The 24,011-nt window shown below is 36.9% G+C and overlaps 1 protein-coding gene across 2 annotated transcripts in view; it reads left to right on the forward strand.

Moving 5' to 3' along the window:
- Positions 1-24,011, forward strand: part of gabrg3 (gamma-aminobutyric acid type A receptor subunit gamma3) — a 143,328-nt gene that overhangs the window by 5,568 nt on the left and 113,749 nt on the right. The window contains exon 1 of one of the 2 annotated variants that reach the window (XM_082137272.1): positions 16,102-16,259. The exons of the other annotated variant lie outside the window; for it this stretch is intronic. The gene's annotated coding sequence lies outside the window, so the exon portion shown is untranslated. Of the gene's footprint in view, positions 1-16,101; positions 16,260-24,011 lie in introns of those variants that run through there. 2 annotated transcript variants of the gene reach the window in all.

A 24,011-nucleotide genomic window follows, 5' to 3' on the forward strand; every position in this document is an offset into this window, starting at 1 on the left:
TTTCAACAAGGAATTCAACAGTAATAGACTAAATCACACTGACATGTTTTGGAAAAGATGGATGCATAGTAAACAGTTTGTTACTAACAGGCCTATTAGCTGTTTTTGACATGCAGTATAACATGTCATTGAGTTCATCATAAATATGAGTATATATGAGTGTTTAATAGATGATGTGATACAATTATAGGAACACTTTACCCAAAAATTAAAATTCTGTCATTATTTACTCACTCTAATATATAGCAATCACATGATCATGGGTTTGATTCCCAGGGAATGCCTGTCAAAAAAAACCAAAAAACCAAAAACCAAAAATGTGTTATATATATGTGTGTGTGTGTGTGTATATATATAATTTTTTATTTATGTATTTATATATAAAGAATCTTTTCATAGCTCCATTACAGCACCATTCAGGGTTACCGCAGGGTCTTAAAAAGTCTTAAAAAGTCAAAAATTCTGAACTTTAAATTTAAGGCCTTAAAAAGTCTTCAAAACGGCCAGATTTTCATCCTAGGTCTTAAGTCAGGTCTAAAAAAGTGTTTACCCTAGTTCATTTCCAGAAACGCTGGCCGCAGAAAGTTATTACAAAGTAGCAAAAAAGTATCGAGTTGTAGCCTACAAAGCGGAGCCCTAGAGCAGGGGTCTCCAACACGTCGCTCGCGTGCTACCAGTAGCTCGTGGCTTGATATGAGCTAGCTCGCCAGAGGCCGTTCACATATCGCGTCTTTTGCGCGCTCAAGTTTGTTCAAATGTAGGCTCATAATTGAAGCGACGCGCACATTTTTTTTTTGCCAGGCGCAACGAGATGAGAAAAACTTTTCAGAATGCCGCAAACGCACCGCAGGTCATGTGACTACTCAAACACTACTAATAAATATAAGCTAATGTGTAAATGTCAGTAATTTATATATTTTGACTCATTCTTTTTATAAAAAATTATTTAAAGGCTGAAATATGAGGTTTATCTTTGTATAAAACCTTTTTTTTGTCAAAACTTTATTTGAACTTGTACATGTTAGTAGATAACATGTTGCAAGACACTCTTTAAAAATCTGGCCATCATTTTTAATGGTATTTTAATGTTTACGTAAACAAAAAGTGCATATTGATGCTAATCAATTTTTTATTTGCTGTTTTTCGACATAAAACTTGTTGAATTGACTTCATTCTGTAGTATTAGTACTTTTTGAACAGGATTCTGTGATAACCGTGATAATTTTGGTCACTTTAATCATCTCATCATTTCCTCTCTAGTTATGATCAACTATGATCAACTAAAATCAACAATAATTGTGTTTTTACAGTATAATATGCAAAAGTAAAATTTTCTATTAAAAAAATATCTACCTCTCCCTCTCTCTCACACACACACATCAGATAATCCTAGATAGATAGAAAGATAGATAGATAGATACTCTAATGATCCCGAGGTAACTATCTATTTAACTTGTATAATGTGTCGTGTAGGTCTTAAATTTCAATCTTTATGGTCTTAAAATGTCTTAAAAAGGTCTTAAATTTGACTTACTGAAACCTGCAGAAACCCTGAAAGTGGTCAATACAACTTGTGCGCTACATTTTAGATCTTCTTAAGTAATGCAATAGCTTTGTGTTAGGTACAGACATAAAAAAGGTATGCAAGTCTCTATTCTCTGATGACCTTAAACGATTTGTTTACAAATATGACTGAATAATTAGTTAATTTTGTTTGTTTGACTGAATCAGCGATCCACTTGACTGTGAATATCGCACATATTTTACGTGCATTTTATTTTCTTACTCAAAGCCATTTTTAGTTTTAGAAGACTTTGAACATACAACATTATGGGATAATGGGATGGGCGCGTGCATCTGCACGAGGTATGTATGCACTTTTGGTATTGACACCGCAACTGTCGCAGCAGTAGCAGTGTCACAGTGGCCCAATTGTGTCAGCTCTCTTTTGGGCTGAGCTGTAGGGGAAACCCTTCAAAATGGGTCAGCCTCCCTCTTCGCTTGCCTTTCATGTGCATTGAGCCTCACTCAGGCGACATCATTACCAGGGTAAAGGAAAGACTGGGTAAAAGGGATCAGGGACATTAAACGCATGTGACACATGCGCATTGGAATTCAGGAAGCAAATCCTGGCCCATCCATGAGAGTTTCCTTCATAAGGTGGATGGCGTATGGTGAGTGGCAGACGTACTAGAACAATCTGCTCTGTCTGCTGCATAAATAGAGGGAAAAAGAATCGCTTCACTTTGGATAAGCCCCATGACCAGCCCCCCTGGAGGAACACTCATTATAAAGTGCTAGTTTGTGTTAGCCCAGATTCATCCATGCAGCAGAGAGATGGAGAGAGCTGGGGGCGTGGTGGAGGTGGTGTGGGAAAGCGGGGGGAGGTGGGCTGGTCATTACTATGTTGTGATTTTTATCGCGGCGGAGAGACAGTGTGAGGTGAGAAAGAAGTAATGATCTAGAAACAAAGAGCCGGAATGTGGGAGGGAAGAAGAGAGAGAGAGAGGTACTGTACACAAGCCCTCAGGCAAAAGAGTGTCAATGTAAGAAAATTTATGTGCATGTATATGTAAAGTGAGAGTGTATAAAGCTGACTTGTGTAAAGCATGTCTCCACCTTTAGGCCCTTCTTGCCATCAGTGAAAGCAACTTTTGTTTCATCATCAGCCACTAAAAACAGCACACTGTTTGTGTGCTAGAATGAGTGTGCAAAAGTAGCACCATAAAAAGATTTGATCCTCACAGGCACAAGCCCAGGTGCACCACCTCTCTGAATGCAGAAACCAATCCCTCGCTCTCTTCTCATTTTTTTTCCACCATACTTTTTCTTTTTCTCTTTCATAATGCTCATTGATGTCAAGGCTTGTGTATATCAGCAGCAGTCCATTTTCCTCACAGTCCTGGTACTACTAATCCACACATGTCACTCTTCAACTGCCACTGTGCACTGCTCTGTGCATCTGTGTGACATGTTTGTGACATGTAATGCGAGTTAAGCAGCTCACAGTGTAGCCCAGTGTACACCCCCCCCCCCCCCCCTTTTTTTTTTGTTGAGGGGTGTCCCTAGTGATCTACCAGTGTGTTGTTAGCTACATATGTGCCTACATAGCAGTGCATGCATTCCACTAAAAACTAAGATTTTTGTTTTTTGTTTTGGGGTGCATGGCTTAATGCTAGTGGGCTATTCTATGTGTGCCTGGGCCTGCTTTGCCAAATGGCTTAATGCTAGTACACTATGCAATGTGTGTCTGAGCCAATATGGCTCAAACATACATAATTATAACACGCACTATGTGAGCTTTAACAAATGATATGATAATGTGTACACCAAAAAAGTATTCGACAATAGCATAAAACGTTGTTCATAAATGCATCTACTTGGATTCTTCCGAATTGTAAATAAGGTGAATACATTTCATTTGCATATTAAATGATAAAGTTTACATTGCATGATCAACTCGTTAGCCAACACATGATTCATCTCAACTCAATTAAGCCAGGCAGTACTGTGGTTTTACTTCACCGCGACATCTGCTAGCGTGTTGTTGCTGTTGATGATATTCACATTGCAATCTGCTATGCATGCTGCTGCTGCTGTACAAAAGTACTTAAAACTGCTGTATGCTACGTTGAAATATGTGAATACAAAAGTGAATGGTTATTTCACTTTAACAAGTTCACATGCCAGCAATGCTTCGTCACTGTATCCTCACTGCATTGTCTGCTTGCTGTTGCTGCTGCATAATGCAACATTGCATATTCGCTAGCTGCTAATATCCTTAGTAGTTCACTCTAAGCATTAAAACAGGACTGTTAACGTGTCACATGATTTTAAACCTCTCTTATAAGGAATTAATAAGGCAGACCACACAATAATGCATAGTGATATAGCATAAGACAGACTGTTCACTTATCTTAGATGTTGAAATTCTGAAATTGTTTTCTGAAAGCAGAAAGCACGCTGCAAACTGCTACTGTACAGCAAATGCTGACCGAGTATTTGAAGCAGTGTTGCCAGATTGGAAATGTCCAAGTATCGTACCAGAAGCTCAAGATTATCGTATTTGGAAGAAAATTATCATACACGAGTCAAACATACAGAAGAATACAACTATTTATCTAGACCAACAACTTTTTGACACAACCAGCAAATTACTTTTTTGCTTAAAGGGATAGTTCACTTTGAAATAAAATGTTGGTATGTTTCAGCTTACCTCAAGGGCATCCAAGATGTAGGTGTCTTTTTTTCCGCAGTAGTTTCAATTTTGATATTTTCATTGACAGTTCATTGGAACGAAACCGTAGCCAAGGCAACTTCTATTGTATATATCTATACCCGCCCACGCTCTCAGATCACTTGGACGTGGCTGTGTACAAGAGGTAAAAACGATATAAATACTGTTCGTTTTCTCACACAAACCGCTCGTTTCGTGTCTTAGGCCATCAATGTGTACTTACGATGGGGAATTGTTTAATTTGGACGATGGGGAATTGTTTTAATTTGGACTCTGCATGCTGAGGTGGTGACCATCGACCTGCATTATATGACTGACAGACAAGAACGGTTTGACCTAAAAATATCAAAATTGAAACTACTGCGGAAAAAAAGACACCTACATCTTGGATGCCCTTGAGGTAAGCTAAAACATACCAAAATTTAATTTCAAAGTGAACTATCCCTTTAACTATCGAGCTCAGCTTGTAAACAACTGACCTAAGCGCCGCGGCAGGAACGTTAACTTGTGCTTGTGAGAGAGAGTCATTCTACACAATGAAATGCCCAGAAGACGTAACGTGAGTTGAGATGGAAGACATGCGTAACACCACAATCACGTTCTCCTCACAATCTTGAAAGTAGACGTAGGATCCACAGCTAGATCAATGAGTATAGAAGCCCTATGATTACAACTACCATCATTTGAAGTGTCACAAAATTCAGAAATTATCGTACATTATGATTTTTTTTTCATTATTGATTATCGTATAAATATGATAATTATCGTACGTCTGGCAACACTGATTTGAAGGTTGAGCAGCGAGCTCATTGGCTACTGATACAGCAGGAACCAATCAGCTGTACCCTACAGAAAATGATGCGATTCCATTGATTGAGTTAAGGACCAATCATCCTGCGCCATCTAGAGTTTCATGACAGAAGTGTTAGAATGATTTTTGAAGGACCATGTGACACTGAAGACTGGAGTAATGGTTACTATATAACTGTTTTACTGTATTTTTGCTCAGTTAAATGCAGCCCTAAAAGCTTTACTAAATCTTTCCAACCCCAAACCTAAATTTTTTATATTAATATTTTAAGGACAGTCCAGAAACACATTAAGTAAAAGTTTGTAATACTTCAGTTTTACCCTGAAATACCTAACATTAAAAAACATTTTAACCCACGTAGTGTATCACCAGGACCCTTCTGATTCCCAGCTCTATTCACTAGCATATGCAGGACATGGCTTAATGTGCTGCCATTAACTTTGTTCAGTCTTTTACTGTGTTCCCTATCTCTTTGACTCTGTATCTTCTGTGTATATGTTTATTTAATGAGCTGTGTTCCACCGAAACTCATTCATCTCTCTGCACATCCTGTTCTAGGGTCTGTGGAAGTGACGATAAAAACTAAATGCATACGGTATGATATAACTGTGACAAATTGGAATCATCAAAATGGTTTAGAATCACACAAAATTGTTATTTGAGGTTGAATGTTCCTACTGACCCAAGAGAGCTTGTATATGAAATTGCTATTTTCCCAGGAAGAAATGAGTGATGTTGCAGGCTACCTTAATATTCAAAAACAGAACAAATGCAAAGATATGATTTTGACATTTTTCATCTCACTGGAGGGCATCTTAGTCTTTAAGAGTAGAAAAGGAGCTTCCTTTGAGACATTTCTGAACAATATCCGTAGTATGTGCAGCTGCCGGCAAGGACAGCCACATAAGCAACCTTTCAATAATTCAACTTCTCATCAAGGTCTTATTTGCTTACTTCATGCTCAAAATGAACATAGCTGAGGGAGTTGAATTATTAACAATTTATAAATTATAAAATAAGTCTTTAGATATTTGGAGAAACAGAACAAGGCTTTCCATCACAATAATATGGGTTGTTCTTTATTTTAGACCTTAAACTGGGTAGCCTAGAGTGCAGTTAAGTTCAATTTTAAGTTCAAGTTCACTTTATTTATATAGCACATTTACAACAGCCACTAGGCTGACCAAAGTGCTTTACAGAACAACCAGATAAATAATAATACACATAATAAAACACATAAAACACAAATAAAAGCAGCAAAGCTAAGAGCAACCTTAAAACCAGAGTGGCAAAACAGAATCAGACTCAAATATGTAATGGAAAGACAGGAGTGGCAAACAGTATCAGACTCAAATATAGAATAGTAAAACCAACGTAAGAATAGAGATCAATATGCTAAAGAAAACAGGTAGGTTTTTAACAGAGACTTGAAGACAGACAGAGTAGGGGCCGTTCTAATCTCTACAGGCCGGGCTTTCCAGAGTCGTGGCCCTGCCATCGCAAATGCACGCTCCCCTTTACGCTTGAGTCTAACGCGAGGGACTACCAGCAGAGCCTGGTCGTAGGATCTTAGGCTTCTGGACGGAGTGTAAGGATGGACAAGTTCAGAGAGATAAGCAGGAGCTAAGTTATGTAGAGATTTTAAAATCTATTCTCTGTCAAACTGGCAGCCATTGTAGAGATTTGAGAATCGGAGAGATGTGGTCATATTTGCGACACTTATGAATAAGTCTGGCCGCAGCATTTTGGACTAACTGAAGACGAGCAATTTGAGAATTTGATATACAGTACCGCAATATAAGGAATTGCAGTAATCTAGCCGAGACGTTATAAATGCATGAACGTTGAAAAGTTTCCTTAAGTTTCCATGAAAGTTTACTTAATCCTTTCGTGAACTACCTGAATAATATTTGTTGACGTAACTTTTACATTTCGGTATCCTAACATGCTTTGCCTTTTTGGGAGAGTACATTTTAAAATCAAGTGTTATTTTATGTGTTTTTGAGTAAAAGGAAAGACTTAAAGATTTTCGAGATTTTTAAAAAAATTTGTTACGCTAGAGTTCTTATAGTTCTTTTGTGGTGAAGAGTGGAGCTTATATTTAGACTGTGAATCACTAAATGAGGTGAACATTGTGTAACTAGTGCTTGTTTATTACATATAATAAAAATTAAGTCATATTTACAATGCTAACATGTGCATTTGTTGGTATATAATGACACTATGCTTAATAAAATAGTTTAAGTTGGACTAACATGAAATGTATTAAATAAAACTGAGTTTCACAAACTTAATTGAATTGAGTTAAAACTACTTTATTATATTAATTTGACCCAATCCAATTTAATTTAATTAGAGAACATTTTTTACAAGAAATTTCCGATTAAGTCTTTTTTTTTTTTTTTTTTTTTTTGCAATGTTCACATGAAGATACTTCACAAAACTGATTTCAGACAGACTTCTGAGGCAGCATAACAGTTTAATGAAGTACAACAAAATAGAGAGAGCTTTGATAACTAAGCTAATTTTTAATTACTACAACACTAATTTCTCACTAAATGACATCAAAGACATTGGTCAAAAAATTACATTTACGCACCATCTTTATTTTTTAGCTTAACTGTCACAGAATGCATTGCACAGGATTGTGGGATATCAAAGACAGCGAAGGATACATATGCTGCCGATAAAAAATCGAGACAGGAAGTGAAGCTAACATTCCCCTCATTAATACTAATTATTTCCAAGACCCTCCTAGTTAAAGCCTTACCAGTGGTGATTGTTCTGGAATTAGCTGCTAGTCTTTATTAATCCCTATTAATAAAGGTCAGTGAGCCCAGCTGTCTGAGTGCTTCTCCGTTTTCCTCTGGCCCCTCAGCAGGACGACAGTCTGATTCCAGCCATTTCCACAGGCCTGTTACCTCCTTGTCATGCCACCTGCCTCATATGTCTCTTTCCCTCTTAGTGTCAGTGACATCTTCCAGGTCTCCACTTGGATATCTGCCCCTGCTCATTGAATATTTCAAAATCCCTTGACATTTCATCCTGTAATGAGCCTATACGCGTCTTGTGGAAGGAGGGCGGGAGCTAAGGAGAGTCAGGCTCAGCTTCATTAATCCAAACCCTTTTGGCTTGAAGCGAAAAAGTATCAGCCAGACACGCTTCTGCTGCTCATTCACCTGGACTAGACCCCATTTATTTAGTGTAGTGATGCTGAAATCCCTCATAATCCAGCAAGTGTGCAAGAAGTCTGACGCTCCTGATTAGGTAGAAAAGGTGAGCATGAAGGAACGCTTAACACCTTTCTGCCAGGATGTAAGCCTTAAAGATCACCCTCCTCCACAGGATCATGAGTACTTATCACAGGTTATCACGGCTTCAGATACAGAGTGACGCGGAGATAAGTTACTGTGAAATGCTGTAAGTTTATTTCTTCAGCTCTGTTAAATCAGAAGAGCATTCCTCACTGTATTTTTCAGATAAGTCTTCTAGTATTCTGTGACAACGAGAATTGTGCATAAAATAGATAAAAAGGCATGTTTTTGTAACCAGGGTTCCCACAGAATATCAGAGAATTTTAAATTGTGAATTCCATGCCTGGAAGAGTAATAGAAGGTATTAAGGGAAACAATCTGTGAGATGCGTATATACACTACAGTTCACAAGTTTGGGGTCGGTAAGATTTTTTAAATGTTTTTGAAAGACTGCATTGTGAAAGGCTGCATTTATTTTATCAATACAGTAAAAGAGTAATATTGTGAAATATAAATATCATTACTCCAATCTTCAGTGTCACATGATCCTTCAGAAATCATTCTAACGTGCTGATTTAGTGTTCAAGAAACATTTCTTATTATTTTCAATGTTTAAAACATTATTTATGGGAACCATGATGCACTTTTTCATGATACATTACTTTTGATCAATTTAATTTATCTTTGCAGAATAAAAGTAGCCTATTAACTTCTTCTTTACTGGCCCCAAACTTTTGAACCATAGTGTACATAATAGAATTTAATCAAAACAAGAGATGTATGCTTTACAGTAAGGTTGTAAGTATAATACATTAACTAAAATTAACTATAAATTATCAAATAATTTGTTAGCACAGTATTTATTAATGTCAGGATTCCTATGTTTCATATGTTTCCATCACACTGAACGAGTGATCGAAACGCCATATTTTGGGGAAAAAATCCTTTAATTCGCAAAAAAAGTTTTTACAGTCGTTTGAGTTAATGTGAGTAATGGGAGATAGAAACGCATTTGCCGAATAAATTCGGACTTTAACATTAAACCCACGTGACTAATTGGTTGTTTCCGCTGATGGTGTTTTATTTACTGTTGGTTATAGGTTACCAATACCATCATCATCCACTCAAACAACTTGATGAAAACAGACCTGATTCGCATTTGTTTTTTTGCTAACTTTGAAAAGATTCGCTTCACGTTTGAAAGGAAACCCAGCTATTGTGTTTTTTCCCTGTTTCCCTCTGACCCAATTTCCCAGTGTGTCTGATTAGTAATCCCGTTCACCTGTTGTCTCGTTAATTTACTCATTAGACCCAGTGTATTTAAGCCCTGTGTTCTGATCCTTTCTTTGTCCTGTCTACGTTAATGTTGAGGTGTGTTATCTGTTTCCCTGAGTTTTTCCTGTATCGTGATGTTTTGTATTGAAGACTGTTCCAGAGATTTCATATGCCAAGTACCTGTTATCATTTACCAAGTACAACATCATTCACCTATCGCTGTGTCCTTAGTGCCAGCAATCATACAAGCTCTCTTCCAACCCTCTTAATTTCTCTCCATGGAAATAATACAATAACTTGCCTTGACAAGGACACTATTAATTTGATCTGCACTAGTAAGGAAAAACTCTGCCTGTGGCCACAAGCTTTGTTTTGTGTGCCGTCTCTGTCAGCGTATGTCACATAATTGACTAGGGTGTAATTCCAGGACTCCTCTCCTGTCTGTCCCTGTCCCTGTCACACACACACACTCTCTCTCTCTCTCTCTCTCTCTCTCTCTCTCTCACTCACTCACTCACTCACTCACTCACTCACTCACTCACTCACTCACTCACTCACTCACTCACTCACTCACTCTCTCTCTCTCTCTCTCTCTCTCTCTCTCTCTCACTCACTCACTCACTCACTCTCACTCTCTCTCACTCTCACTCTCACTCTCACTCTCACTCTCACTCTCACTCTCACTCTCACTCTCACTCTCACTCTCACACACAACCCTCCAATCCAGCATTCATGTAGAATTCCTAAAAGTCTGACTGTTGTGTAAAATAAAAAGACACATGGATGACAATAAAATGTTAAATCTGATGTAGGAAGATGCAGGAGAGGATTAGAGACAGCTTGGACATAGTTGTTCTGGCCCTCATTTATGAAACATGACAAACATATTTATGAGTAACTGGTTTGCATTGGAGCATAATTAATGTTCACATGGTTTTAAAGTTTGAGCTCATTTTTATGCACCCGTATAATCTTGTTTGTTTAGATAATATTCACGAATATAGACGAACAATGTGAATGGAAAATTTGAAATGCAGGCACTTTAGAAGATTGTATGTATACCTGCCAATCAGTCAAGTAATTACTTGCAGTCAAGAAATAGATGTTAGCATTAGTTCTCAATTTTAGGAATATTCTACAGCAATATGCATATTAGAATGTGTCTTCAACTACTGGCCTTAAAAGACACTCTTCACACTATTAATGTATATTATGTGATGGAAATCACATTTTAAACTTTTTTTTTTAATCAAACAGCTATTTTTCTTGCTAAGGCACTTTTTTAATAATATGAAACCCTGGGACATGCAAGTGACCCTAATTGAAGAAATACTCATTCATTTATAAAAAAATTTATAATAAATGCAAATATATGCATATTAATATAACTGTACTAATGACACTGTAGAAATGTACTGTAATTTGTTATGTTTATGCATTATGCATGGCCTAATGTGTGATTGTACCGAGTTGATGACCAATAAACAACTGGCCTTTTCAATTAAGGATAGCTGAATTACAGGGAAAACATTGTGTGAATTATGTGCTGAGGATTACAAACTGGGGTTGATGGGCTAGAAGGAATGGGTGTCTGTCTGATAGAAATGTGTGTTAGTAAATGTGAAAGAAGCGCTTTATTAATACCATCTATTCAGGGCCAATTTACACATATGGGTGGATGTTTCATAAATGAGGCATGTTATGAAAGCTGAAGACAGGCATGTGAAAGGAAAGGTGGATGAGACATGACAGGAGAGGGAGAAAGAGATGATAAAGAGGTCACTTGCCCACCGGTCATATCAGCCTTGTTTATCATGCCCTCCCCATCTTCCCGGATGTCTCCTGTGCGTCTGAGTGTTTGACATTGATATGGTTCAACTTCACTGTGACATATACTCCTCCTTTGACTGGTCATTACCCTGCTACAGATCCGCTGCACTAACCCCCCCGAGGGATGTTGACATGCCCCCACACGCCAGCCTTTCCGTAGGCATCATCTGCTTCACTGAGGTTCTGGCGATGACCACATCATCTGATTAAGATCTGTTGATTCTCTTTCCCTGCAATTTCTTCTCTTGCACCAGCATTCTCTCTGTGGCCATGGCATGCAGGGGTGGACAGATGGTGGACAATATACTTGCTCTGGAGATGTTTTGAAATGTAAAAACGGAAGGGATTTTTTAAATTAATTTTTCTTGGCTGCAGCAATCAACTTGATTTTTATTAAATGACTTTAACAGCAGTTGTGCATACAGATTATCGTGACCAAAAGAGCTCACGATAACGATATATTGCGATATATATAGAAATCGGAAAAAAAAAATTCATTCAAATTCATCTTTACTTTGATTATTTTTATTTATTTATTTTGAATCACACCATCACATACAATAGAACAATTACACTTAATGACAACCAGTTTAAAATAACTTCTGTGGACTGACTTATAACAGAAATATGCAGAAATTATATTATTTTATAGTATTCTATACAGTGATAAAGGCTTTGTCAGTTGACATTGCATTATACATTGTCCTTAAGAAAATAACTGAGATGGCTTGAAGAACACAGATAAACCGTATACTGTTGCAGTGGTTCTCTTTGTTTAATTAGTCACAATGTCTTTATCTGCATTTTATTCATCTACAGCTGGATGTCCATGTTAGCCCTCAATGGGACATTTTCATGTATAATTGATGCAAAGAAATTGCATTTAAAATACAATAATAATGTTCAACCAATATGGTGGAGGTAAAGTGGAGGCATCAGCACATGTTAGGTCACATGCTGTCAAGGCTCCATTGTGAGTTCATTTTAGACTAGAAAATGCATATCAATTCTTTTTTTTTTATATCTACAATAAACATCTTATTGTTCTCCATTTTTACTTATATTATTTATTTACATTTACATTGATTTATTCTTTGATGGTCATAACTTGCGTATTATTACTGGCTGTTTGTGATCAAGTATGTTGATGAATTGTTTTGATATGTCACTCTGTTTTTGTGTAATTGATTATTATTTTTTTTATTTTATTTTTTTATTATGGGTTGTTAGGAAACAATGTTTTGTGATCTAGCATGTTGGTGAATTTTTTTATTTTGTTAAATTGTTTCAATTATGTATTTTTTTCTTGTTTAAATTTTATCATCATTGAATCTTTACTAGATTGTGTATTGAGTTCATTTTGTGTCAAATTTTGTTCACAAAAATGTATTTTTTTGGTTGTTAACATACCCCAGTTTGGTTGACCATGTGATCCATGCAATCATGTCACTTCTTACGATGGCTCCTGGACTAAGCATTACGCTTGTTCGACTTCATACGGTGCTGCCCAGACCGATCGGCAGCTGACTTGAAGCAGTGCATGCTGGTTAGAAATTTTGTCTGACTTACACTGTGACGTATGGCATCAAAGAACCGTGAGAGTGATTCGAGAGCAGACTAATGACTCTGCCGGCGCCGCTTCTCAGACCAGCTGCACAAGCTCTGATGTCGACACAGCTGTTCCACGATTGGCCGGATTCACCGCATGACAACGATCACGTGTGTTTCTTGTTTATTCTAACAACTACATTTTCACTAATGCTCCAAAAAATCTGTACTTTTATAAGAGTAAAAGCTCTTTTCATGTAGTCGCGATGTTCTATTGTGTCATGTTTATCAAAATAAAACTGATTTAAAAAAAAAACATGGACCCAACTTTAATCGTATTTAAATCGTATAGGCTTATGTTGAACTTTATTCTTTTTTTTTTTCTGAACTTTATTCTTGTACTAACAGATGCTGTATCAAGCTGTACATAAAGTATTGAATGAAAACGTCTATGAAACGTCTGTGTATTTGACAAATATTGCATTTAATTCATTTATAGCCAAACACCACACAAGCGTCACTACGGGAAGCAGAAAGTGTCCAACTTCATGTCTCCATTTGCAGCTCCTCTCCGACTGCAAGCGGCAACTCTCGCCGATTGGTTACATCCAGTCGAACACAAATGTCAACTTGGCATTGAGAAAGGTCACATGTGAACAAAACGTTTACCATTAAAACTGGTTTTATCTTGCATTTTTGGTCCTTTTCTTCATTGATAGAGTGTCCCATTGACCATTTCCCTTGGAGTTTTTTTGGTCTGTGCACCTCATATGGACAGTTTTTATGCGCGGGGAGTTTTTGGCTATTTTTCAGTGCTTGGTCAATATGACAGCAGAGATATTGTGTAGCTGTACAAATTGAAGTATTTAAGTTATAATCTGTAAAAACAGCATGGAGTGGTGTATGGATTATGTCGTCGGACTTGTGTGTGTGTTTTTTTAACACAAATGCAAGCTGGCCTCAAAGACATCTGTTTGGCTGATGATGCATTCACAGAGTTCACAATCACCCATAGCAAGAAAATCTGGACGATTAATGCATTCAAGGTTTTTTTTTTCATTGCCAACTTCACACTACACAGAGAACTGGTGTGACGTTATAAATAATACAGCAGTTTGTGGTATTATTGGGATGTAAAATTCGACAGCATTTTGGTACAAATACTACTATAATCCATTAGAAGCCTCGAGGTGCTATTGGTTTACTGGAATTTAAAGCTCATATGTAAATGGAGAGTAAACACCAGCTTTGCTTTGTTGCAGAACTGTGCTGAAATTTGGATCGCATACTGTGAGAACATTATGAATACACCTACGCCAAACAGGAGGAGATGAAAGGTGTTGGCCAATGATTCTCTGTTGTTGACTCATAAACACCACTATAATGTGAAAGATCTTTCCGGTAAGAAATGCACTTTAAAGAGCATGCAGTACTTTTTATTTCAGCTTTGCAATTTAGAACAATTTACTGTTATTTTGCAGTTTTGACAGGCATTTCATTGGAAATGTTAGTCTACAATGATTCCAAAGGTATTTTTATAGCCCTAAAAGCAATGTAGAAGCCCGGAAACAGGGAGCGGTGTTGTTTTGGCTGACAGGTCACAGACAGAAAGCTTCTTAGTTTGAAAATGACTTCTGTGTGAGCAGTACATACATCTACACTATTAACAAAAGACAATTTTAGCTTTTTTGGCTGCAAAATTTTGCTAATGTGCACTTTAAAGGCCTCAATATACTTCAAGCAGACAACGAACTGGAGTGACGTAATTTTGATTAAAATCATGCTAAAATTAAGTTTGTTTGGAGATTGTTTCAGGAGTTTTGAAAAACACCTTCGATCTACCATTGGTCAGTACCAGTTTTGTAGTAGGTAGGTGTGCTTTGACATGGAAATCATCTTCGGTTTATTTCTTATGTTCAGTCCGTCATGGTCAGACGTCCGTGAGTAAAAACATGAACACACTGAAGTTGTAATTCTATTTGAAAGAGTTACTGACACCATTTTTTCATGATTAATACTGTAAAGCTGCTTGCTTTAAACCAATGTATTCCACAAAGCGGTATATACGCAAGTCAAGTCACCTTTATTTATATAGTGCTTTATACTAAACAGATTGTTTCAAAGCAGTGATGCAAACAGAATTTAATTCTGCTGTAAAGCAGCTCTAAAAAGACAATCGTAAACAGTAATTATTCAGTTGAAATTAGTTCAGTGTTGACTCAGTTTGATTCTATAACTGTGTAAAGTTAATACATTTTTTTCAATTTCAGTTCAATTCATCTATAAAGAAGAAGGATAAACATAGACCAGCTCTGAAGAAAACAGTGATGTCATAATCCAGCTCAGTTCAGTTCTCATCCAATAGTGATGGAGTTTTTCGGTTCCTTGCCACTGTTGCCTTTGGCTTGCTCAGTTGGGGATATTTTGGGGATATTTAATTTAATTTTATCAATCAATAAATTCCTCTTGAAACAAACTTTGTTGTATTATTTTAATTTAATACTGAGAAGCTGCTTTGATACAATCTGTATTGTGAAAAGCGCTATACAAATAAACTTGACTTGACTGACTTGACTAGTGTCAGTGCATTCAAGTCAATAATATTGCAGAATATTACTGAATATTTTAGCTGAATTGCAGAGCTGGTGAATACATATGTACGTCGCTATTATCAGATGCTTTTTTAACTGCTAATTTCTCACCGCTGTTGTGTTTATTTTGTTAGTGAGGAAAAAAAAGAGCGCAACACTAAACGGCACTCGCAGTTTAGGCGCTATTCAAAGAAGTGTTTAAAAGCTATTGCAACGACTTGGAAAAAGACTGAGAATATTTTCCAGCAAATGTTTCAAGAGGGACATTCGCCTTGCCCCAAGCCACAGTGCTGATTGGTGAGCGCTCAATCACCCCTGCTGTTATTTCACTTGAGGTTAATGAATAAGAGCACAGACATTTTCCTGAGGGCAACACACACTTCTCTAATGGAACTAAACAACTACACCAAACTTCACAGCGGTGTAAGTTACAAGTCATATCTCCTACTACCCAATGCTTGTGACGGTCCGACCCTCCCTCAGCTCCTCCCACACAGAACCCTGTGAATAGCATTAAAAATGTATCACTTTCTAACACAACCAGGCTCTCAGAGCTTCTGCGGTCTTAATATAAGCTCCGACAGGCGGTGGATATTTGCAGGCAGCTGATTGGGATGGAATTTGAATTGCAGCGTCTCAGGAGGCATTGCATTTTTGGAGCCGAGATGGTACACTCTCGATTTGCCTGAGCAATCTTTCATTAGGGTTTGGACGTAAGTGAAGACGAATGTTAGCCTCCTAGAATCCCTCCTGTCCACTTTTCATTTTGACTGCTGATGAATGGATGTTCACATGGCTTCAGAGAGAATAAATACAAGCCGTTCATATTCGTAAGCAAAGCACAACACAGCAGTATTTTAAAGGAGGAAAAGTATTTGGGGGATATCTATTAAAATTTAATGTGCAAAATGGAATGGAAAAGCTGTCTTGTTCTTTTATTAGATCTTGCTTTGTGTGACTTTGATAAAGTCTAGACATGAAGTAACAGCACTAGCATCAGCCCTTTGGAAGCAGCTGCTGAGATGCCTTTAGTTTTCACTCTAAATCGTTACTTTCTGTCAGTCTAACCACAGACGATGAGCTAATTATGCTGTTGCCTGTTAGCTGGTGAAGTTCCAGACTAAAGACGCAGTCTTGCTTTTTAGTCTGGAGCAAGAAAAAATGAGCTTTGGTTGACCTTTTGATTCTGGCTAGATATACTGTAATATGTATTCCATGTATGTATGTGTAGGCCTATGTTATGATTATGAAATTTGGAAGGAATTGTCATACAGATTTCATACAAATTGCAGTTTAATTACAGTGGGAGCTTTATCATAAGCATTTCATAAAGTAAAATGCATTTTTTAATTTACCAAACTATGGACAAGTTTTCTTGCGTGCGTCCGTTTTTAACGCGTCTTGACTGTCGTACAGTCTGGTATTTATGTCAACTGAGATCTTACAGTGTGACATGACTTGCAGAGTGGATCGTGTTTGTACAGTCTGACAAGCAACAATCGTAAGGGCTATAATAAATCGCACAGTGTGCACCCGGCTTAACTCTCATTAGAGTATTAGACTGTTAGGTTAGGGTTAGGTGTTAGGGTTCAGGGGCCGGTTGCACCAGCTGTGCGTAAGTTACAACTTAGCCTAGTTTTGACGTAAATGGACACTAAGTTACAACTTATGCACTACGAAATATTTTTGCGTTCCACCATTAAACTCTACGTATAAACTAAATATTTACGGAAGCCTCTGATCAGGAGTTAAATAGCCCAACACTCTGTGCATTGGTCCGTGTTGTGCATGTCCAATAAAATCATATTAAATAGTAGTAATAATAGTAAAGTCATAATAAATAAATGTAATTTCTTATGTTTTTATTTTATTTTATTTTTTTTATCAGTATTTATTTATTGATCCTTATTACTTTAATTTCAAAAACAGTTTCTGAATGTTATTTAACCTACATAATAAGTGTTTTTACATGTTATTTGTGATTAAGTGGTATTGTATTTAATGGAAACTTTTTTTCACAGTTATTACGTGAGGCAAAATAAGTTAGAATAAAGGAAAAACTGAAATTCACAGCATTTTTACACAACTTCTGCTCACGTATTTGAAGGCTGCTTTTGGAATATTGAGGGTAAACGTCATATTATGTGACTATGCATTACTTTACGGAGGACTTACAACCACCTACTTGCTTCGTTCTGCCTTCAGAACAAATGGTGCAACCAAATAAAGTACAGAGTTAGTTACAAACTAGCTAGTAGTTACTAAGCCTCTAGTGTGGACTTTTTGTTCCAACTTAAGAAAGAACTTGCATGCGACTGGTGCACCCCTACCCAGGTTAGTATACTATAAGTTACTTATATTCAGTAGAATGCCTGTTGTGGGACCAAAAAAATGAAGTGTTAGCAAAACAGGCAGTCTACTAATACTCTAATGAGAGTTAGTGGCTATCTATAAGTTACTTATAGTTAGCAGAATAGTGTTACTTACCAATATTATTTATTTATTTATTCATTTAAAGAGCAATTCACAATGCATGTATGCGGTTGTCAAAAATTATACCATGCACACAAAATAGATCCGCTTTAGGGCTTTATGAACAGATTGCACAAGGGTAGATATCAATAAGCGCAACTGGGTTCTTGTTTATACTTCTGTATGAGCGTGGCATGAACCAATGCAGAAGGTGTTTATACTTCATACATTCTTCCGGAGCTCCTTTGAATGTGTTTTAACTGTGTAGTGCAGGTTGTTGCACTCCAGTTCATCTGGAGTGTTATTCTTACATAATGTACCACTGCACAAGAAAAAAAGAAAAATACAAAGGGCATTTCATGGCATTTCTGTTCACTTAAAATTCCATTTGGATAGTAACGTGATTGAAATTTTAAGTGCACAATCATTTCAAATTATTTGTATCCTGCATGTATTCATCGGGGATTAGGAGATCTCAAGCATTGCAACAAGTTCAACTAAAAGATTTCCATCTTTCTTTAATTAGCTGTGGGAAATATTATTAATAAATGTAAGTACATTTTCATTCTGAATAGTATCGTCAGAAAATAGATTGATCCAATAAAAAATGTATAACTTTAGTCAATGTTTGTATGAGCTCATTCTTTTGAGCTTATTAAAGAGATGAATCAGTTATATGCAAGGGACAACTATTTGTGTACCATTAGCCAAGTTTTATCAGTAAAGTGTAAAATGTACTGTCTATCCAAGCAAGACCCTTTGAAATGGTTTGGGAAAGTAACAGATAACTTTCTCCTGGCATTATAGACCTACTTGGTTGCCACATGCAGTATCATATTGGTTTCTTCTGAACCTCCTTTTATGTTCACATAGATAGCTGTACATGTAGATAGTGGACATATAGTGAGCTCATTAGGTTTTGTGACAGACTTTTCATCAAATGTTATTTACCTCTAAATGGTTGAATCATTAGCTGGTTCATGGTTTCTGTGTTTAGAGAGTTTTAATGGCTGTTTATGGGGTGGTGGATGTCATCATTAATATTCCTGCTCTCGGTCTGTTGCGGGTGATTTAATTAGTGTGTCTATGGTGATTCTGGGCAGAGAGCTTGCATGTTAATGCTCTCATCGATGGACACACACAGCTCTGGGAGGGAACATAATGGTGCAGGGGCTAAATGTGGCCATGCAGGGTTGATTGCTGCTAATTTGTTTCTCCTCTATGATGATGGCTGGGCTGACAGAAAATGTAAGACACAACACAATGTCCGGCCACGACATGGTCACTTTACAAACAGGATATATGCTGATCACTTCCTTCGCTTTTGTGGCGACTCTTGTGAGATAGGCAACGTGTCCATGAATTTCTCAGCTATTATGAGTTCTGTCTCATCTAACCTATCAAAATGCCCAGTGGAATTTACATCTTAGTAACCTAGCACCCATGACATTAGAGGGTTGTAAAATTGTAAGAGTGTGCATTCTGCTATGCCACTGTCAATACATGTTAGCTAGATAACAATAGGACTCAAGCCATTAGTGTCTCAAAGGACTATTTGTCAAATCGCATTTCAAAGCACATGCACTTTATTATAGTGATGTTGAAGAGAAAGGATATCCCTCAGCGGCATGATGGGATATAAATGCATGATGAATCCTTTTGTCTGCATGTGACAAAAATTGTGTTGTTAGACTACAAAACTTTCTGCACTGATTTGATTTGCCAAGACATTAGACCTGTGTTGGACTGGATTGCATAATGATGTTTGTGCAATTTACAGCGCGAGCGTGAATGGCTGGTTGTAGCAAGGGAGAGCTAATAAATTTAAATGATTGCTCTTTAAATGTTGGGCGGAAGCTGAGCGTGAAATCCCACCGATGAATTGTTCATGACGTGGTTCGATAATTTGGAGGCATGGAAGAAGATGCAAGGAGGCCCAAAGTGCACCTGCAGGAATACAAATGAATGAGAGGTAGAGCACAAGACTGTCACAGGGTTCAGAACAGACTTTAGCTTAAACTAATATTCCTCTATCTTCTTTCAATCTTTTTTTCCAAAATATTCATACCATTCCAGGAACATCATACACCTATACTTATTTCAATATCTTAAGGCTTTATACATATGTGACCCGTGCTGGCAAAAGGAATGCGCACGGGATAATTTCGAGCTACAGGCAAAACAAGTGAAAAATTTAGATTTTGAGGTTTTCACAAAAATGAGTTCATTAAGCCCTCGTCTAGCTATCCCAATGCTCCAAATAGTAATTAAACATCTATATTTATTTATTTATTTTGGAAGTTGCTTTTAAAAAGTCCACTTGCCTCAAAAAGCCGTTCATTCTCTATGGGGGTGTATTTTAAATGTTTATTGGTTAGTTCCATTTAGTTTACCTTGATTGTGATCAAGATGTGTGATCTTGATTGTGTGTTTGTTTACTCGTTGTTTGTAATTCGCTTTGCCTTCCAATGCATATAAATGTTTTACACAGGGTACTTTTTGCCACACCTGCCAATTGAAAATTTACCGACCATAAATATTGTTTTGCTGGCCATCAAACTGATGCTGATGCTTCTGATACTTTACACGTTTTATTTGTAGACGTGAAAGAGAGCTCAATTTCTGTGACGATGCAGCACTGGCTCATCAACTGTTCTGAGCATCGTTCATGTTTGTTCACGTTCATGTTCTCACAACGTTGCATTGTTAGAGTTCATAAAAATATTACTGGTCAACTGGCAATTGACACCGTTCCATATACTCGCCAGCACCAACTCAGATTTTTACTCCCATTTTGCGCTTGGCGAGTGTTAGTTTTAGGCCCTGGTTTAACCACTTGTATTGACTTTGTCTTAACCATTTATTTGAAGATAGTTTTTAGGGTCAGAACATTTTGCTTTTGCTTTCTTCATGCACCATAAACACCTTTATTTTATCACATGTATATTTTATATAACTCTTCAACAAAATTGATCTGAACTTCAATCTTGGACTCATATTTAAATTAATAAATAAAATAAAAAAGTGTGCTAAGCACACAGATACCTTTCTTTATTTATTCATTTTGAATATACATACCAAACTGCCATAATATATTATTTATACATTTTTTTTTAGCTCAGAACAAGTTTATTTCTATGGTTTTTCTATCATTCTCTCCTATGTTATAAGATTTTTTTTTCCAGTATCTGCCAAATATGTCCATGTTCATTTGTAAATTATGTGGTCGTCTATGAGGTCTTCGGGAGTTTGTAGTTTCTTTTTGAGAGATTTTTTGGGAGTTATTTGTGTAGACTGGGTACAGATGACTTTTAAAAGTGAAATAGCAAGCTATTAAGAACATTATTGATAACCCTTATTTTCGATAAACATACTGGTCATAGCATACATTTCTATGTATGTGTGCACAAAGTGTATGCGGTGGCGGATTCACTAAAATACTGTACTGGATCTCGATCTGGGCTACATTTCTCAAAAGGATCGTTAGCCTAAGTAGATCGTAGAACCATTGGCACCATTGGTCTCTAAGATTAACTTGGCTCACAGTGCTTTTGTGAAATGCAGCTCTGGCTTGTTGCTGCACAAATTAAGCATTTGTTTTCTACTCTGATTTCCTTCTAACTTGTCTTTTTGCAAGTATTATGCCTCCAAATAGTCATTTATACATTTATTTTTACCTAGTTTGCCCCTTTTTTCCTTGTCTTATCTTCTTTTGGCTATAGGTCTGCACATCGGTGTGTGTACTAGAGCAATTAATTAGTTAGTGTGACATTTTATGCAGGTGCTTGTCCTTATCCGAACTCCAATGAGCGGACATCCTCTGTCGGAGACAAACCCATGATCCCACCCCACAGCTGCCAGACGATTACCAAGCAAGAGTTTACATGGAATAACCATACTTCCTCCCCAACTTAAGTAAGGTGTGAGAGAGGAAGAGTGAAGACGTGTAGATGGTGAGGCTCAGGCATAATGACATTGGCAGACAGCAGGGAGCGATTTATAAATCCTATATGGAAAAGCATCCAAACATTCTGTGTCCAGATCCAAACACTAAGCTCATTAGCTTTATTGCACATTATCATTGCACAGCAACAATATCTGTCTAATTTGTATCATTGCTGTAAATTGAAAGCAATTACAAACTGTAAATGTAATTTTCCAGCTGTGAAATAGGACATTGGATGATGAACTGTGACTTACGTGAGTAATGAAATATTCATGGTACTTAGCTGTTATTTCCCATATCGCATTCAAAGTTGACAGCGATGTGTAGTTCTTTATAATTAATCAAACATATCCAATAAAAGTTTAAAACAGGTATGAAGTACTGCCTGTGCCTAATAAATGCTTAATGTTTATAGCAGTGCAGCATGTACTGTACTAAGCCAGGGACATGGTCTTGGTTTCAAATCAACGCATTCAATGTACTGTATAATGTACTGTATAGTCTAGTCAAATGAAGAAAACAACAGATTAAATGAGCATTTCAGCTAAATATATTTTTTTTTACTCTTGTAAGGATATTTATAGAAGAATGCCTAAGCTGCCTTTATACATAATGAAAGTGAATGATGACTATTGCTGAACGTTTCAAGCAAGATTTTCAAGATGTAGGACCTTGATCAGAACTATGCAAAAAGGGGTATTCCACGAGTGGCCCAAGTCAACAATTTAGTATATACAATCTCTTTCATTGTGGCACCAGAAAGTCTGAAGCTAATTAACTAACTTTTGCACCGCTGCTAATATTAAACAGTTGGAAGATAATGATCCCAACTAGAGGAAGAACTCCTACGATGATGTCAACTTTTGACAATTGATTTTTTTGGTATTTAAACAAAAATGCCTTGTGTTATGTGTAAATTCAGCTTTGCTATCACAAGAATAAATTACATTTAAAAAATATACTTAAATAGAAAAGAGTTGGTAAACATAAGAGACAATATAAAAACAGCAGGATACATTATATCAAATCTTCGAATGAATGAATGATATTTAGTAAGCTGCATGGCTAACATTTGGTAGAATTGAAGTCTCATTTAGAGGATGTGTTCAACTGCATGTGATTAATTGCATAAATCACCCACGATAAACCTTGAAGTCCACACACAATTTAAATGTATCCTCTTCGTAAACTAGGGCCCTAATGTGGTACTGTCTGCATTACTTCTAGACAGCATATACGATATCAAGGCAACTGACACCGTTAATTCTTGCACAGATGGGAATCTCTATTTTGATGCACACTCAGTGAAGAAGGCATTTAGAAAATGAGAGGGAAGATTGAAAATGTCATGCTCATATTTAAGTGTAAGCACACCTGAGGGGGTTGTGCCCATTCGACCGCTGTTGGACTGACAGAAGTGGTCAGAGGTTGGCTAAGGCAACACGAAAAAATACTCTTCTCCATTGCGGTTGTTATATTCTTTAAAGATTATGACATTTTATTTTATTTCAAATTAAAGCAACCTACTTTTTCTCCCCAAATCTACTTGTGATGCCTAATCCATTTAATCCGCATAGTTTTATGATTTTCTATTTATATTATTATTTAAATTAAATGTATTTTATTTATTTATTAAATGTACCTCTAGATTACAAAACATTGTGGTGGCTCTCAGTAAAAAAAAAAAAATCTGGGCCGTGAAAATAAAAAATCGTGACAACAAATTCAGATGTTTCACAGAGTTTAGAGTTGTAAACATTACCATGGCTGACACTATATGCTGCTATCAGAATGATATGATGTACTTGACTCACTGTCTTTTTGTCATTTTGTTGTTTTTGTGAATAATGAACAAAATTCATTCATTCTCCTTCATCTCTTTGGCTCCAGAAAATGCTTTCCTAATGGAGGGTTGTCAGACCTAAGCTTTCACTCATTATGAAATTCTCACAGTTCCTTTCCTTTGCCCCCCCCCCCCCCTCCCTCATCTCTCAGAAGTGACGAGTGCTTTTCAGCCACGCTTAATGTCAATCAAGCTAATGTTTAA

The sequence above is a fragment of the Leuciscus leuciscus genome (genome assembly GCF_965113295.1).
Source record: "Leuciscus leuciscus genome assembly, chromosome: 14".
NCBI lineage: Eukaryota > Metazoa > Chordata > Actinopteri > Cypriniformes > Leuciscidae > Leuciscus > Leuciscus leuciscus.